This window comes from Lates calcarifer, linkage group LG4 (genome assembly GCF_001640805.2).
Source record: "Lates calcarifer isolate ASB-BC8 linkage group LG4, TLL_Latcal_v3, whole genome shotgun sequence".
Lineage (NCBI taxonomy): Eukaryota > Metazoa > Chordata > Actinopteri > Centropomidae > Lates > Lates calcarifer.
Window position 1 is genome coordinate 13,114,626 of NC_066836.1, and position 19,189 is coordinate 13,133,814.

The 19,189-nt window shown below is 39.4% G+C and overlaps 2 long non-coding RNA genes across 6 annotated transcripts in view; one reads left to right on the top strand and one right to left on the bottom strand.

Moving 5' to 3' along the window:
* LOC108883492 (uncharacterized) overlaps positions 1 to 19,189 on the bottom strand; it is a 63,680-nt gene that overhangs the window by 5,923 nt on the left and 38,568 nt on the right. The window lies entirely within an intron of this gene.
* Positions 318 to 18,402, top strand: LOC127142367 (uncharacterized). 4 transcript variants are annotated; one of them, XR_007813034.1, is made up of 6 exons: positions 318 to 2,925; positions 3,067 to 3,130; positions 3,271 to 4,361; positions 4,496 to 4,531; positions 5,389 to 15,321; positions 16,735 to 18,402. It is a non-coding gene; the product is annotated as an uncharacterized LOC127142367 (long non-coding RNA). The 4 variants fall into 4 exon arrangements; XR_007813033.1 differs by having other exon boundaries at positions 3,271 to 4,531; XR_007813035.1 differs by having other exon boundaries at positions 3,271 to 4,388; positions 4,496 to 15,321.

The following is a 19,189-nucleotide window of genomic DNA, read 5'->3' on the forward strand; positions in this document are numbered from 1 at the left end:
ACATGTAGCTGCTCTGGGGGAGTGAGAAGGCAGCGATATGAGAAAACAAGCACATAACACATTGAGTACAAGTACATAAGCACATACACATGTGATATCATGCATGTGCTTATACACGTGTGTTTTACATTGAGTCAAAAGAAGCACACACTCATGAGCAAAACTGGCTCATACACACACACATAGTGCACCACATGAGTAACCAGCAGTCAGCAGCACTGGTTGTCAGGCAAATGCACGGACAAAAATCACACATACAGCCTGGCTCATTGCCACACTCTCAGTTATGATGCAGAAATGTCCTGTTGAACCAGGGACAGAGGCTGAGAGGTAATGAGAGCCAATTCAGCCTTGTTAGGGATTGTTTGTGTTGTGCCTGTGTGTATATTTAATAAAAGAAAAAGGCTACAGACAGGACTCACTTGGCAACTACTATGAAACCCCATGGAGACAGAGAGGGAGAGAGAGATACTGAAATGTAGTTAGAGTTCCCTCCTGATTGCAGGCTGGAATCTGGGGCAGCAGCAAGAGATCACAAGGCTGCTTTGCTGGGACTCTGATGCCAAAATGTGCTGATTCCACATCTTTAATTGCAGCGTGAGATGTTCCCTTCACTCCACTCAGCCAGTTATTACCTCAGAGGTGTAAATGGGAATCTCCACCGTCAAATTCTTTTGAATTCTATACTAATAATACTGCAACGGTTTGTGTTTCTACACTAAAAATTGATCAACAACATACACCTATCCTATACTTGCTTTGCATGTATATGTCTGGGCTCAACTGACTGAATGCTGAAAATGAAATGATGTGTTTAATCACTATCTATGATGGCATTTAGGGATTTTTAGGGCAGCATTGACGTGTAATATCATATGAACATGCAACAGCGGTCCCTTAGTCGGGAACTGGGTATGCACCTTAACCCCTGAAGCCCCTGACATGTCATAATCAACTGAAAATCATGTTGATGTCACCTGTGCTGGTGTGATTATGAAAGATATGCTGAAAGAGAGATGGAGCAGAGATGTATTTTGTACTGGTTTGTGATAGGGTATAAAGTTTGAGCATTAAAGACAGAAATGAATTGTCATCTCTTCCCAAGTTACCAATGTTATCTGCTCACGCTAGCAGTTGCAAACAGAGGAGGGAGGCTTGCTGTATTAGGGGTAAATTCACAGGCCAGTCTCATTATCTGTTTTTTAATTGTGTGGACTGCTGTTCTTCAGAGCTGCGATTCTCAGTATGTGGTCCAAAGATGCCCAAATTCAAGCTAACAGAAAATGCTTCAGTGTAAAACCTTGTGGGTGCTATTAAAGGAGAGCTCCTGTTATCTAGCCAATTAACTTGGGTCTCTCTTTTGTAGCTGCTGGTTATAGTAATGTCATACATAGTTGAAGAATTGCTGGGCTCTGGAACCATGGCAAAATCGCTGCACCAAAGTCAGAAAAGGACAAGAAACACAAGCTTTCAGATGACCACACCGGTTATAAATAAACCAACAGTACAGTATTGTCTACCACTTTACTTGGAGCTAAAAGTGAAAGTCAATGTACCCAAAATATTTGGGATAATCCCTCTTTGCACAGCAAAACCTTGTGCACAATTATGGTAAGTAGAGCGGGTCATAGTTGACGAAGGTCTGTAAATTGTATTGTATTGTCACTCTGGACAGTTTGGGTCATAATTTTACTGTTGACCTTTGTGTTTCAAAAAAGGCTAAACCTAGTTTTATCCCCCCACAAATACATCACTGTCTGACCATTTGTGTTTCTTGTCCCATCTATTTTGCAAGGTTGCTGTGCCCTTAGACGTCAACAATCTTTTAGTGAGTGGTGAGTAGTAGTGAGTAACTATATAACAGAAACAATTGCCAAACAGATGAAAATGAGTTTGAGTTTGTAAAAAAAAACAAAAAACAAAAACCTGGCATTATCCTTTAACAAGAGAGGAAGTATTTTTATGTGTAAAAATAGTTTTAAAGTGGTCTTAATCTGTGATATAATCAGATTTAAATGCCCTTTTTGCTTCTGCCTTTTGATAGAATGATGTAATGCATTCGTAATGCCACCCATATTCAGTTTATTAAAGCTCTTATGTTTGCTGCACAGCATCTGCTTGTCTTTTTCCAGGGAAAATCCATAGATTCAAAGGAAGCAATGAATTTCTTGCGTCAAGCAGAAGTTTGTTGGGATATAAATTGACAATCTTAGTAAATAGCATGAGCAGCAGTCGCCACCAGGACATAAGAGACAACAGAGAAAACAGTATCATAAAAAACACTAACTTAGTCAACAAGGATCTGAACACATGACAATATGTTGTCTCTGGATGTGTGCAAAATGAAAAATTAAACACCAACTATATTACTAGCATCTTACAGTACAGAATGAACCACTTTCATAGTGCTTTTCTAAGCCACTGTGTATCAAAACAAAACAAAGAAAGCAAAAGAAAACATTTTTAATTGCAATATGTAAAAATGTGAATTTAGGATGTGTCCTATACTGTATCACCTCCACATTGGAAAACATGGTCAGTACAGTATACAACTATTTCAGCATCAAACCATCTCCTCAACCTAAAAGGCAACATGCCAGCTCCCCTCAGCAATATGATTGCTTTCTCAGCCCCTTCTGGTGAAGTCATTTTCTTTCTATCTCTCTTACTTTGTTCAAATTATCATGCCTGCAAATAGTTCACAAAACGAACATGATCAACAGAGTTGGATGGGTCAACAGTTATTACTGAAGAGAGATAAAATTCAGAATTTTCCAAATCTGTTTATCTAAATGAGGTCATTTCCTAATTGTAATTCTGCAGCGTGTGGGAGTCAGACTGTGACTTTGACATGTCCGAACAAGTCTGGACAGGGCTGGTGACACTCAGTGGCTCTCTCTGTGGAACAGAACTTGAATGCAAACTGTAAGTATACCTCTGTTTTACAGTCCAGATCTGAGAAATGTTTGTTGGAATCCATTTGTCAGTAAATGTTACAGTATACTTTAACAGTGATACTTTTCATAACATCTTTCCTCAGTGATGTTAAAATCTGTGTTTCAACAGAGAAAGAAAGGAGGGAGTCTCAGTTTGTAGATAATACACGGAGTCCTTTCATTAACCGGCAAGGGTGTGTATGTGAGAGAAACTCTACTTTAAACCCTGCTTTAATTGTGTCATGTTAACCGGAAGATATAGTGTTGTCACACTTTTATTTATACGATGATTAATTCCCCCTAATATGTTACATGACATCATATGTTTTCACAGTGAAGTCACCGTCCCACTCCCATATCCAAAATGATTTCCTGTGGAGGGATACACCTGTAACTTTGTGGCCAGAGGTACTGGGTAGTAAAAAAAACTATTTGAGACACCACCTCCAATACATTGAGCTCCACTGACAATAAAATAACAGCCCGTTTTTACTCTTTATACTGAGGAAGAATGAGAAGAATAAAGTAATTATACTCTACAATTATCAGAGATGAATTTCAAAGAAGTCATCAATATCTAATGCATTTATCTGAGGATGGGGTTCCTTTTAAAGTCACTCTGCCCTGTGAGGATGTTTCTTTCCATAGTTGTTATAATATTAATGTCTTAAAAACCCTCTCCCCTGTCTGCCTGTTTTGAATGGCAGGTGATGACAGCAGCGGCCTTTATCTGTAAGTCTGTCATCTGTCGCTTGTCTTTAACTGTTCCTAGTAAATCAGCTGTGCAAAAACATTCAAGCTTTGTTTAAAAAATTCACCAGAAAGCTCAAATGTTTTTTTTTCCAATCCTCCCCCTCCCCCAACTTTCCTTATCACTCTCCACCGTCATGTGTTGGCTTTCTTCAGATTGCTTTATTCACTACTCAACTTTGGTTGCCAAAAACTAAAAGTTGGCTTTGTGAGCTAGTTGTAGATTAAGCGTGTTTTCTGTGGGGAATTATACGTAAGTGTGTGATGCTCACATTTCCACACTGCCATCTCTTTTAATAGAGTTCCAAAGAACAGTTGTTTAAAGAATGCTTGAAGTGATTATGCTCCCTCTGAGAATTGCTTACTTACTTGTGGCGTTGTTTTTTTCTCCCCTCACATTTACAGGGAAAAAATAAATCACCATAACTGCTGTGATATTTAAAATCTTTGAAGAAGGGAGTGTGAGGCAAGGCAAAGTGGGTGGCATGGAAAAAGGGAAAAGGAGGGGATGTACATCCCTTCCCTTCCTCTGGTACCGTTTCGCTGACCCTTGGCCACATCTTTTTCTGGCTGTGGTGACTGTGTTGGCTGCGCCCTATCCCTCATGTGGGATCCAGCCGCTGATGTCACATTCCTGCCTGTTAAGGCTACAAGGAGTGCATCACACGCGCTCATGTACGTCACACGCCAGCCCTACAGGAAGTGTGTGTTTCCTTTTGCGATTCTCCCTCTGTTTCCCATTATATGCACAAAGGAGAATGTCATCCACTCTTGTGCTGCCAGACTGACATTTTCTCTCCATGTTTCAGTGAATCAGCCAGAACCACAGTGATTCAGAAAAGACGGTGAGTTGAATCAATTCTTCGGTCATTTATCTGGATGATAAATAAGAAAGCAAATCTACTCAACATTGCTCTGCTCTGAATACAGCTTACTGCCTTTGTCACACATTAAAATCAAAACAGTACTAAAGAAAAAAGAATGACCTGACAGGTTTGGTCACACTACATGTCTCACTGTGAACTATACTTTACTGGTTTGATGTTCTTGTAAGGCACCGGCCATCAATATTATTCGGTCACCTTTTCCCTAAAGAACAATCAGTAAGGAGAGTTTTTAGACGAGAGGAATGGAAACATATCAGGCAATTACATTGGACTCTTTGTTAAGTTAGTTACAGCTACAACACCATTCTGTCCTGGCACATAATGACAGCTGATGCTAGCAGATTACATCAGCCATGCTAGCATAAGCTAATGCTAAGAAGGCTCCAGAGGAGACTTTTTAATGCCACAGGATTATCCTATTTGTTGTAAAATTAAAACCTGTACTACATGGTATTACCGAGGTACTACCCACCATGTAGAAATGGGTAGTAAGACATTACCCTCCAAATGACAGAGATGGAGTATTGCTCTTATAAGAGCCCTACACATATTGTTTATGTTGAGTAATCTGAGGTAGTTTAGGGACAAGAGTTTAGGGTATGATCAAATTCACCCATTCAGGAAGTTAAGTTGAAAAAAGCAATACAGTGAAATTAAATATCAATTTCATGGTCATTTGGGTCTCCTATAGACTTCCTATTCCTGTTCCAAGATATTGTATATACAGAAGGAGCCCTTTGGAATCTATTAAAGCACGTCCCCTTTTAAATGTATTTTTCCTGCTGTGTCTCTCTTCACTGTCTTTGGTGTTTCAGCTGGGCTCATTATTCATCCTCACTAATGATCAGGCACAATATCTCCTGCTGTGAGAACAGAACATGAAACAGCACTAAAACCAGAGTCAATGCATCAGGAAGTCAAACATCTGGAGAGAGACAGATGAGAGAAGAGAGAGAGAGAGGAAGAATTCGGCCAGACATCCACTGCTCTGGGACAATTTTACCTAATTAGTAACTTCTGTTTTCTCAAGAGCTTTCTCTCTCCCCAGTCCCCCACAATGTGTGTGTGTGTGTGTGTGTGTTAGAGAGAGAGAGGCCATTGTAATGCTCTTTCCTCATATGAATTCCTGCCAAGGCCGCAAGCCAAGGCCTGTGTGAGTGTGTGCGGGTAGGTCTCTTCTTTTAAAGGGTTTCTCAGCTAATGCTCGTTTCCTCTCAGGAACAAGCATTCCTGAGTCATTTGCATCAGTTTGATCAGACCCTTTCCCTTCCCACGACTCCGTGTTCGGACCTGATGCATCCTAATGCATTGTTCTAGTCTGCACATTCATTTCCCAGATAGATGTCTTATGTTTATGGCTTTCCCATCCACCACCTTGACAATTATGTCTCCCTCAGGAGGCCAAACAAAATACCCCCTGTTCATCCACAGAATCTCAGTTGTCACCTACAACCTGTTTCCTGGTTTCCTTCTGTTTTCCTTGTTTTAAAAATAATTGTATTTTCTTTACAGACACTTTCATTCCATGGATTTGATCAAATTAAAGTATCCAAAGCCTTGGGTGAGGAAGACTTCTCAATGCTCTATTGGCGCTCAGATTTTGTAGATTTGTATGTCTACCAAATCAGTAAATGTAAATAAGGGTGTTTGAAGGTGCCCTGTGGAGGGTTGGACCAATAGTGCGAAATTTGGAGCAAAGTTTCTATTCCCCAGTTTATCTGTAGCTGTACTCTGTGCCTTAGCCATAGTCATACTGTTTTGAGCTAAATGTGCTGGTTTGATGATCCTTTCTCCACCTCCTCCTGCTGCTGCCTCCAACGTGTCTGTCAGTCAATCATAACTCAGAAATCTTGGCCGACACTGTGGCAGCCAAACTGACTCACCACTTCTTCTGCATTTTCACAGATTCTACACCGGGTGTGATTTGTGTTAAAAGCTTGTTGAAGTCAGTTCAAAGAATTAAAATTATAGCTAAACATTGAAATAACAGCTATTTGGATGAGACTCCTAAAAGAGTTTCTCACGCCCATTTTAAAGCTGCAACATTTCAGATTTTCATGAATCTTGTGTGTAACACTGGAACATGACACTGTTGCTTGTGAATTTGAAGTACGGTACACTCAGAGCAGATTTTTAAAATGTGCACATGACTTCTGTAAATCATAGTGTAGTGGTAACACATTGTAAACAGTAAGTCTACATTAGAAAAGCTCTCCGGTCCTTTGATATCTGATACAACTTTGCTACTAATGACAAGATAACTGTCCAGATGGCTTTCAACCCTTTGAGCACTGAGCCAAGTCAAAACTCTGACTGTCCTTCACTTGTCTGAGTGTGTGTGTACGTGTGTGTGTGTGTGTGTGTGTGTGTGTGTGTGTGTGTGTGTGTGTGTGTGTGTGTGTGCGTGGGATGCACACTTACACCCTACACAAAAGTCATGGGGGGCTGTGGTAGGGGGTTTTGTACTTTGTGGAAAGATTTACTAAGAGTACTCTTACATCCTGTACACAAACACACACAACCACCCACATAAATACCAACACCTTTCTGTTAGTCAGGTGCAGAGCCAGTTACAGTGCCCACATCAACAACAAACTTGTTAGACAGACCAAAATAAAAACACTTCCTTGGTACTATGTGATTTTTCCATCAGTTATGAACATCAAAGACGCTGGTGGAGCATTTCAGTTTACTACAGTTGGAATATCAGTGTCACACAGGTGCAACTTTATCACTTGACAAAACTACTTCTCACATAGACTGTGAAATCGAGTGGGGAATGTGGCTACACATTTAAACTACCAATATGTACAAGTATTGCAAATAGATTTATTCTCAAAATCTCTAAAAGTCTCTATCGTGCTTTCAGCGAGTTGAGTTAGTACTGTATCTGTCATTCTGATGACACATTGTTTTTCATTCTTGCTGGACCACATGAAAAGTGATGTGTAAGATGTAAATATGTTTGTTTTTAAAACAATATTTGCGATTTGATTATTCTCAAGTTAACTGTGCTTGCCTCACTCTACAGTATATTGTCACTGGACTGCTGTTATTATTTCTTTAACAGTTTATTGTCTTCATGAGCTCCCCATGAGATATTTTTGGGAAACAACATGTCCACACCCTTGAATTATGTGGAGACACCTTGTGTGAAAGACTGTTAATCCACTAATGTCTTTGGTGGGAAGAGACTCTGCTGACAGGACAGAAACACACACAGCTTGGAAACAGATGGCCTGGAGACAGTGATGCAGAGGATGTACTGAGGCTCCAGATTAAGTTTTCTAAAGGGATTTCATTGGGCTAATACTGTAAACTGATGATTAATTACATCAGTATAAGCTGTTTCAATCGATTATTAAGTAAGCTCAACTTTTCAAAACCTGCAGCAGTATCTCTAAAGGAAGCTTCATCCCAAAAATAACTATTGTTTACTGAATGTTTTCAGTAAATATGCTTGGTCATCAATCATCGCCAGTGACATCATCAGTAAATTAATGTACTGAAAGTGAGATTTAACACAGAAGAAGCATCAGAAAGCCATTAGACCACAGCATGGTCAACAACACTCGTGACAGGAAGCATGACGGGACGGACAACTCATCCCCTGCTGAATGAGATCATTGAGAATGGACAGATCAGCAGCGAGTCCTCCACTCATATGACAGCTGATCAAGGTCATTCACTAGCCAGGTCAGCTGCTCGCATGACTGACACCAAGAATGAAAACTGGGTGAATGCTGCCATGAAAGGACAAGTCAGGTGGTGGTTTGTCTGCATTAATCTGATTTCTTACAGATACAGTCATCATCATCATCATCAGTCATTATGGACTGACAACAGAAGCATTCAGGTCATACTGAAAAGCTGTTATCATGACATGCAGGACTTTTTTTTTGTCTCAGATCAAAACTGACTGAGTTGACTTAATGACATATCTCACCAAGGTGTGATGAGAAAACAAGTGCAGCGTCATTTCAGAGGTTGCTCCTTAACCCCACAGACAGTACTGTTTGGACTGCGGTTCAGAGTCCACATAGTGTCTCTCCCTCAAACACCTTAGAGAACCAGACAATCGAAGTTTATATTATTAGTTTGGCTTTATTTCACATAGTCTTCATCACCTGACAGCTTTCATCAGTTGTCATAGAGATGGATCTGTTAAGATGCAAGTTCATTGGCCGTTTCAGTTTTTATCCATAGCACTTTTAGAACTGTCATGCTTAGTTTCATTTATCTTAGCTCAGTACGGAAAACCCCATGTGACTCCTGGATGAAAAACTCTACTGTGCATGTGAGGGCCATGTGGTACAATCACATGGGGAATATATGTTTCAAACTTGGAACGTATGGTTTTGGGACATTTCCATGTGGTAACATGGCAAATTGTGGCAGAAGTGTGATACACATAAAATCCCATGAGAATTTTGTGCCTGGAATTACCTAAAAAAATATCTCAGAAATAACCTCCGTACGGGGATAATTATTCCTTTGATCCAGCAGCTCACAAGATCACAAAGTCAGATTTAGGCCCATGCCTCTTTCAACTAAATGTTTCCCCTTTTCACTGAGAAGTGTTTTTGTAAGCCTCAAGACAACTCTTTTTTTCTTTTCCTCATATAATCTCTGAAGGCTACTTTCTCTGTTTGACAATCAAGACACTGAAAAGCCTCCTACTACAAGTATGTTTGAGTTCCAGTCCGTCTGTTGTAGAATAAGAGCTTGTTGTTGGACAAGGCACCCTGGCCCCTCTCACACATCTCAATGGGATACTTTGTGCTGTATCCATTTCTATGTGGGGGCTGTTTGAAAAACCCCAAGAGGCTTTATTAGCTCCTAATTCAAAGTCATGGCTCGAACGAAAAATCCAGCTAACAAGAGAAGATCTCAGAGCTAATACTGTTAATTGAAATTATCTAGATGCAGAGATTAAGAAAAGAGAAAAGATCACAGATAAGATGTGAAATGATTTGCCAAAGAATGCATGCAATATTTGAATTTCACACACTTTCCTTTTTTTTTCTTTTTTTTTTGGTCTCTGTCTCTGTTTCTCTTCCCCTGGTCTCTTTCACCATTTCCCTTTCTGATCTCCACAAACCCAAACAAACATTAAGCGCTAAAGAGAGATTCCAGACCAGGCTGACTGATAAGAGGGGAATTCCCACACTGTGGATCATTTGACACACATATACTCCTTCCCATCTCCCTCTCCCTCTCCCCCTCTCTCTCTCACACACACACAAACACAGAGAGAGCCAAGTTTCGCCGTGGCACAAAGTTCAGCTCAGATGAAAAGCTCATGTTAAAACAATATGTCATACTTTAAGTTCAGTCAAGATTTATGTCTGTGTTAGCTTTATTTTTTGGAAAGACAAGGGGAAAATGTTTGATTTATAACATGGGAAGCACCTGCAACGTGATTCCCCTACATACAAAGGTTTTTAGAGAAAAGACAGAGGCCTTGTTTATGAGACAGAACTTCTGTTGATAAAATCCCCATTTTTCTGTGAATTTACATAGAAACACAAATGAAGCAGCAAGTCTCTCTTTCTGGTTAAAGGTAAAGCAGCATGACTCATGTTTATTAAAAAGGCTCAGCAACCTACTGTATGTCACATATACACACAGTACTTGGGAAGCAGATTTTAAAACCTTGTGACAGAATTACATAGGCTAAAGGCAGAAATGGCCACCAGGACAGCGCAGTATCATTTACCGTCTATGAATAAAACCCCAAGGCAAGCTGACAATACACATACAGAGATAAGAATTTAATCCAAACCAGGAGGAATGAGGGGAATACCCGCAACCTGACTGACTGACTGACTGACCGAAAGCAAACTCAGCCAGCCGTGATAATGGGATTATTGTGCTATATTTCAAGCTGTCCTGTGCCGACAGCTAGAATAGTTGTATGACTTTGTTTACTACAGCAGAGGTCTTGGACCCTGTGAGCCCTCAGAACAGAAACCATGATGAATGATTTTTTTTTTTTATCCACCGCCCATTTTGGCTCCCATCCTGAGCTTAGTCTGAGAAACAGGATACTGTAGATGCTTAACCACAAGGAACCATATGTTATAGAAGTTAATTTGTTTATCTTATAAGCAGGGCGCAAGCAATTTATCATTGCAATGGAACGATTAGCCTGTAATTAACATAATTAATCCATGATTAATTAAACATAAGTGTTGAGGAGTTGTATCAGAATTATCAAATTTCATCTAATCTGGATGAGAAATGGCCGTGAAAGCTGATGTGGAAGCTGCGGTGCTTTCTTCTGGCTGATGTTTGTAGAGGCAGGAGTCTTTAGACAGACTGTGGACTAGATGATGATGGTTGAAAAAAGAATCAGTTGAAGCCCTCAAACAAAATGGCTGCTGATCCGTATTTACGCTAATACTTTGAAGGGGACAAGTAAAAAAATATTTTAACAGGAAATTAGCTTTTCCAGCAGTATGTTATGTGTTAGGATGGTAGTGTTTTGACAAATGATATAAATATCAATCTAAACACAATCTAACATCACTGGTAATTTGATATTTATGTTTGTTATGTTGCTGTCTTTAATGAACACCATTTCCCATGTGCCTAGATGTTAGAGAACATTAGAGATGAGTCTATGAGTCTGTGAGTAAGTCGAGGAGTTGCCACTAGCTCAGACGTGTAATAACGACTAAATGCTGTAGAAGTTGTTAGGCTTCAGAGATTACAACTAAACAGCATTAGAAGAGAGAGTTTCAGTTTCTTACATGGTGGGTGGTGATTCATCTTACAGAAATACAGAAACTTAGTTCATTTTTCAGAAAGACAGATGAAAGGCATACTAAATGAGACACTGCTGAAGCTAGTGGGACAGAGGCTAGCCTGGACATGATGTCATGAGGTCATGACTTTGGCTCTCTATACCAGGCAAAATAGGGCTGTAGCAACGGCACCCCTGGGTTATGTTTTATTGATTACAAATTATTTGTAGTGTTACATTAAAGACAGCTCACTGCTGTTGTTGTTTAGCGAAGCAGGAGTGGTGTGGGTAGCAAGACCCAGTTGTTCTGGAATGAGAAAGCAGAGACAATGCACTGTACACCGATGACAGGTCAGCTACAGATGATAAGTTACTACCCACAGAAATCAATATGCCATGACCATCACATCAACTACAAACATAGTTTTACCATAGGGCTAATTCAGGTACACTGTTGGACATAGAGGTATACAAAGTAAAAAAACTTATTACTCCTGAATGTTTTTGAATATTCATTAATTCAAATTCAATTTTCACTTGTGAGTGTTAGCTACATAGTTAATTTATTTAACTTTATTTCTAATAACACCTGCACTATTGGCGAAGGGAAATTTTACGATGAGGAACTAGATAAGACACTTTGTCATTTGATAATATGGTAAACAGTTGTCACATAAAAAAGTGAGTGTGGAGGAGGGACAACAATAGTTCTTTTAGTCAGCAAAAGACGCAACTACTCAGCTCTGGATCTCCCCACCACGGCCTCCACTTCTTTTCATAATGTTCTTTAATGTATTTCAATAAACTGCGGGGCTGTCCCACGGGTGCCACCTTCATCAGAACAACCCACTGTTTGTATTCACAATCAATCTTTCAATAAGGGGATCCCAGAAAACAATGCTTCACATCTGACTTGTGTGTCTGTGTGTGTATTTGTGGAGGTGTGTGTGTGTGTGTGTGTGTGTTGGCGTGTAGGCGAAACCAAAGTGAGAAACAGCTACTTTATCTTGAAAGACCCAAAGGTTTCTCTGCTTGATGCTGCTGCGGGGTTTACCTCTTTTCCTGTAATCTTTTCAGGGTTTACCAGAGTGCATTTCCCTGTCTAAACCAAACAGTGGGCCAGAGGAGTAAATACTGCAAGGTCATGGTAGGAAATAACATTTAAAGGACAATTATAACCACAAGAGCTGAAAAACACGTCTAAAGGCTACCGAAAAAACAGCTCATATCAAACTGGCTTCTCTGAACTTCAGACTAAAATATAGCCGACTGTAAATAGCTTAAGTTAGCAGAGCTGTATTTTATGATGGGAGAGTGATAAGTCTGGTATTTATTGGTATGAATGTCTTCTGATGTTGTTTGCTCATAAAATGTTATTACTTTGTTTTCATCTACTCAAATGTATTCTTACGTGGCTTCATACAAAATCTTCAAAAAAGTTAAATTAATGTGAGTTTTGAATGTTTGGGGCCGCCTTTATCTAAGTTTCTCTGTTCTTTACCCTTTACACACTTAGCTTTATATAGTTACCTGATTACAGAGATTCTAGGGAATGAAAAGAAGGAAGTGAAAGGGCAGTCAGTGGGTAAGAGAAAACTGAGATGGTAAAACAGTAATACTATGAAAATTTTAAGGGAAGTCTGAATGTCATCAGATGAAAATCAGCTCCCCAGAACAAACAGGTGGCCTTGGCCTGTTTCGAGTAATAACGGTGAATAAATTAAAATCACAATGTTCTCCATAGACACCACCACAAATACATTCCTAAGCAGTTACTGATGCACGCTTTACTCTGTGCACTTTCTTTTACTTAACTCAGTCAGAGGAACCTCATTTGAACTCTCTGAGACTGTTGACCAAAGGAGGGAAAGATCCATGGAAACCACTGTGGTTTTTCGCAGTAACTGACTCTGACCATGGGCACATTTTAGAGTAACTTCATGTATTTAAGACAGAGTTAACAGGGTTTCTGTTTTCCCCAGAAAAGTACCTGTACCCTAGTATCATCAGCAGGGTATGCTCGAAATGAATTAGTTCATATGAATGGTAGGCAAATGTGTACTCTCGGAGGGTGGGGGGTTTATAAAGAGGGCTAGTATATTGGACTGTCAGTTTCAGAGAGTTCAGCCCCCAAACCTCTGAGGTTAGAACCATCTAGGAGGAGGGAATTTCAGATGTTTGATCATGCACCTAAAGCATTTGCATAGGTCTTCCTCAGGCAAATACCCAGCTAATCCCATGCAAAGTAAGTGAAAAATATAAGTAAAGCTGTACAAGTACAATTCAAAGACGTTTAACACGATTCAATCTGTAGGGCAGATAAATCTACAAAAATATCAACATTTAATTATTCTATATTTGTGTATTTGCTGTCACTAATAAACACATAAGGGAGTTGTGATTTTAGTGTGTAGGCACTTTTTTTTATTGTATTCATGATGATTTTATGGTCTCACACACCCAGGTTTTGTGGATGTGCAAACAACTATTGTAGTCTGATCACCAGTAACAGCACACAAACACACACACACACACACACACACACACACAATGGATTACATAATTATTATCACATTGTTGTCCACACGCTACTGACAGACAGTGTCATGGTAACCGCTTTTGTGAAAACAGAACGGATTAACAGAATGATTTCCACCTACTCCTATTTTATCATACTCCTCTACAAAGCTTGGTATTTACAACCACACAGATACAGCACATAACTCTCTATAAAAGTTGCATAAATTAACTCGGTAACCTTGACTCTGACTATAAGTTTGGACAGAGTTTCAGTAGGGGAGTTTGTATCAGTCTGTGTCAAGCTCTCAAGCTCTATAATGTTTCTTTTGCCCTTTTTCCTGTAAGCATTCGGCACTCCCACACTGAGAGGCTGCAGAAATTCCAGGCTAATCTCTGTTGGGATGAAACTCAGCTCTACACAACAGGCTGTGTTCAGATCTGTTGTGAATATTTTGTTATGTCATGAATATTCTAATCTTTCCTGAATATTCATCTGCGGCTGTTAAGTGTGTATGGGACTGTGTGTGTCTGCTCTCAGTGGAGGTTGTCATTAATTAATGTGTTCCCACCAGTGCAGTAGTTAAAGGTTCCTGTGGAATTTATTACTTAATATAGTGTCAGCTCAGACTGATCTTAATCACATGTCACAAGTGTTTAAATCACACATGTCTTCACTCACACAGTACACACTCATAGAACATAGAAGTGTGTCATTTACAACATCTGTGTTCATCTGAGTGTGAGCCTAAGAACGAGACAGAAACCCACTGACAAACACGCATATACAAAAATAAACACCAAACGCCTAAGATCGCCTTTATCAGTACACAAGCTTTGCATGCAAACAGTTACACATATAAATACTGACATATATTACCATATAACACAAAGAACTGCAGTGTCACATGCACATGCAGTCACACATGCATGTACACATATTTATAACGGTCCTATCTGTTACTCAGTGTTCAAGCCCAGATTCCATAATGCTGTACAGTGTCACACACAGAAACCATAAGAAATGTGTGGTGTGAGAATATAAATGGGCCTTTCATGACTTCTGAATGAAAATAAAAATATGAAGTTATTATTGGTTGCAGACCTAGACAGACCCAGACAGATAGGGCTGCTGTTCCTTAAAAGTCCTTGTAATTATGTGCATACAACTAATTTTGTTGACTGAATTACGTTTTGTAGTAACATAATGAGGAATTGTTGTGTTTCTATCAGTGTATTTATATGTGTTTTTTTCAAGTAGTGCATTAAATGGTAGATGGAAACACCTTCTCCAAATGTTCTGTTTCTCTCTTATGGAAACACACCTAATTTGCATTTTCTTTTCTTTTTCCTTTCTTTTTTAATTGGCCGTAAACCCAACAACAGATGGGAGTCTTGATGCAAAATCTGAAATCTGGTGTCAAAGTCCTGCACTTTGTACGCCCACCATCCACCATGACCACCTCCCTGCAACTCCATTCTGGTAAACAAATGTAGTGCTTCACTGAGTCAAAAAAGTTACCTATGAACACAGTCCAGTAAGCCATTACATTTGACAGCAGAGCATAAATGTTGAAGACAATTATTCAATGCCATGTAAACATAATTTGTAGGAGACAGGTTTGGGAACAGAGGGCAGGATTAAAAATGGGGGTGTCATCTTCCTATCTAGCTACATAGCTACTTTCATGGAAAATAGCAACAGGAAAATGGCAGCATAGAGACTGATGCAACTGTGCTTGATGTTGTAAGGCAACTTATGCATAACAACTCTGAATTACCATATTTCTTTGATCAGTCAACATTAAATTAAGTGCTCCTAGCTGTAATTTAACACAGCCTGTGTTGCTTCTGTGTTGCTGGAGAGAAAAAGATGTTGATTGCAACTAGGTGATAAAGGCAAAACAAAACAAAATACTCCCACCCCAACAAGAAATTGACTAACACGAACACCCTGTCACGCTGAATGAATGACAAGAAACAAAATGGCAATGCAGTCTGATTTACTGGGTCAATCATTTATCCCTGGAGCTGCATGCTTGTATACTTACACATCTAAGCCCGTATCCAGGTATGATAATTTTTTAAAGAATTCTTTGAAAGTCAGTATTAATTTCAAATTTAGTAACCCACTGTAAACGTCCAGTCATTTTTATAGCAGCTATTTCTTAAAAATAAATCTCTTGCTGTGCAGCCCCCGTGTCACGTCAAAAATATCTTTGCGCTGTGACTCTGTGCAGTTAAGGGCAAGTGTGACATTATTGTCACCTTCCACCCACTAGCACACAAACAAACGCACACACACTCAGACACAGAAATGAGGCATTAGCACAATACAGGATGTGTTGCCATGGTAATGCGACAACCCATAATCACACTGTGAGTGTGTGTCTTGATGACTCATCCAGTGTTAATCCATATTCATATCCTCTGAATACTTATTTCTTCTACATATGCCTTCGTGTGTGTGTGTTAACATTTGCTGTTAATAATCATATTAAATTAGCGATGATAAAATTCATTACTGAACTTCAGTGACCAGGATTTAGACATCAGATGGGTGCTGGTGTGTGAGTTTGTGTCTACACCAATCACCAGTTAATAGTGTATATATCTATAAATATATAAATATATCCCATATATATACACTATTCAGACACAACATTGCAACTGGTGACTGGTTTTAATGTTGTGGCTGATTTCTCTCTCTGTGTGTGTGTTTGTGTGTGTGTGTGTGTGTGTGTGTGTATAACAGAGAGTAAGACAGAGCGAAATGGGATAGTTACTTTGTTAAGAAGTGTCCCTGATGTTTTCTCCAGTGACCACCTGCTTCTCTCTCACTCTGCCTCCTTCTTATTGTCTCTCCCTCTCTTTCCCTCTCTGATGTATTTTCCAGAAACTAGGTCCCTACCATTTCTTCCCAAGGATCCTCCCCCTTGCTGAGTCTGTCCGATGTGCAAAGCTAAAAACAGTAGTGTGGAAAATCCTGTTTTTGGTACTATAGTGCACCCCCCGGTAGACATGCACCTTATTATGTAAACACATTGGCAACTTTCTGTCTCATGTATAAATAGTACAAGCTCAGTCCTTGTATCTTTTCTGTAACATTTTAAATACAGCTTAAATCTGAATTGAATGCTGGTTAATGAAAGGTTACAGCAGCCCAAGTTTAAATAACCAGGTATTAAATGTGCAACTCTTTCCAATTTATAAGAGCACTATCAAAACACAAGTCATTTTATTGTAAAATATTATGCCCAAATCAGCTCATTAAATCAGCAAATTCTGTTAATGAGCTGGCCATAAGTTTTCAAGGTGATACTTCAGTCTATGAGTTGTGTTTTCATTCACTTTTTTTCACCCTGTGGTGCGAGGCTATCATTCCATTTTGCACGTTAGGTGCCAAATATCACATGAGTATTGCAGCTGTCTTGTCATGTTTTATATAAAGCCATTTATGCAGACACACTTTGTTTGAATGCCAAAAAAAGCAATCACTTTAACAGATCAGTGAAGTCAGCAATGTTACAGAAAAGATGTTTGCCTGCACTTAAGCATGCAATTCATTATCTGATTCCTAACTTTCCTGCATGCTTTGTCACATCCTGTAATTTTAATGTGACCGCTTATGATGTTTTCATGTAAATATTTGGAAAATGTGATCATATAAAAGAATAATTAGTGCATTATTCAAAGTGTTTTTCCTTGAGACCAGACTGTCTGCAGCCTCCCTGGTGCACTACACCCCATACTGTTTTATTACTGGAGGCGGGGGTATGTGGGTATGTGTTGCTGGGGTTTGTGTGTTTGTGTTTAACACTTCCTGGGTGAATCACTGCCCTGGCCTCATGCAGGGCTGATGATCTTTGGCTGGCTGGTGTGAACTCCTCACAGCTACTCTCTCAAGCAGCCTCTACACATGTGATGCCGGGGGTCTGAAGCGGAAATCACACGTTATGGTTTTAAAGAGCATATTTGCTTCGGCTCCACTTTTCAGATGCAGTCAAAGGCGACGCAGCACAGTGGGACAGACACAAGCAAACGGCAACACAGAATTCCTCAGCCAAGTTTAGGAGTGGAGATTTTAGGGCTTTAGCCGTGAAAGCTGCTCCAGCCATATTATGAATGATAATGGCTCTGGGTTATGTCCCTGCTACACTATATCAACGTGAGCTTTACCACAGAGGGAGCAAAGTGTTGGATGAATGACATGTATAAAATATAACTCGTGATTTTAATTAGAAACATAATCATTCTCGCTCAGAGCATTTTTCTCAGAGAAAACAAAATACTTTTCTTCCTGCAACTAAATGATAAAACTCTTGATTTCTTTGCAAATATATGAAAAGCAGATGTGGCTTTGCCTGTGAACAATATATTGATTCACATAATACAAAACCTTTGAAACCCAAAGTTTTAATTTATGCAGCTTTGGAGAAAGGTGCAGTTGGGTTCTCATTTTCATTTCAAAGAAAATATTCTCATTTAGAGCAACTTGTTTTAGAGAGTGGCAGATGTTCAAAATCCCAACCTCATTATACACTGAATATTGCAAAGTAATTGAAAGCACATCTACATTGCACAATTAAATCATAAAAAATATGAACACAAGTGTGCAAATAAATTTAATTATTTCAGAATGTGTAACAGGCTTGGCAACCACTACAAAAGAAAAATACATCTATCCATTCACTTTCTTGACTCGCTTATCCTGTTCAGGGTCGTAGGATTCTCCCAGCATGCACTGGGCAAGAGGCAGCATAGAGCCTGGACAGGTTGTCAGTCTGCCACAGGACAAAAAATATATAAAAAATTAAAACATATGGCATAATATTGTATCATTTACCATAGTTATGTATAGATAGCCTACATTTTTGCCCATATACATGATAAGGTCCTGTATATACTTCAGTTAAATGCATGTGCTGTGCAGTGCTTCAGGGCAGTAGAGGGATATCTAATCCCAGCGCTGGCAAGAGTATGATTTCATTTCATGTTGCATGTGTGTCTTCCCTTTAGAATAACGACTGGATTTGTTTGAGGCTGAGGTAATTCTCAAGGAAACCTTTTTATTATCAAGTACTCTTGCCGGCTCTTTGAAGACAGCTCTAAAGGGTATTTTCAGGTTATGTAAGAAGGTGGACACTAATAAAGGTGATTATGAGACATATAAAACTGCCCAGTGAGAATAAGAATTTCCACTTGACAAGGACGAACACCCACAATCTGTAGAAGTAGCAGCGCTGATGCAACTTGCCACATGTGCCACATGTTATTTGTCCAGAGGATGACTTCATAATGTGCAGAAAAAAACACATCGGTGCCTCTGCTACAGTTAATATCATCACTGC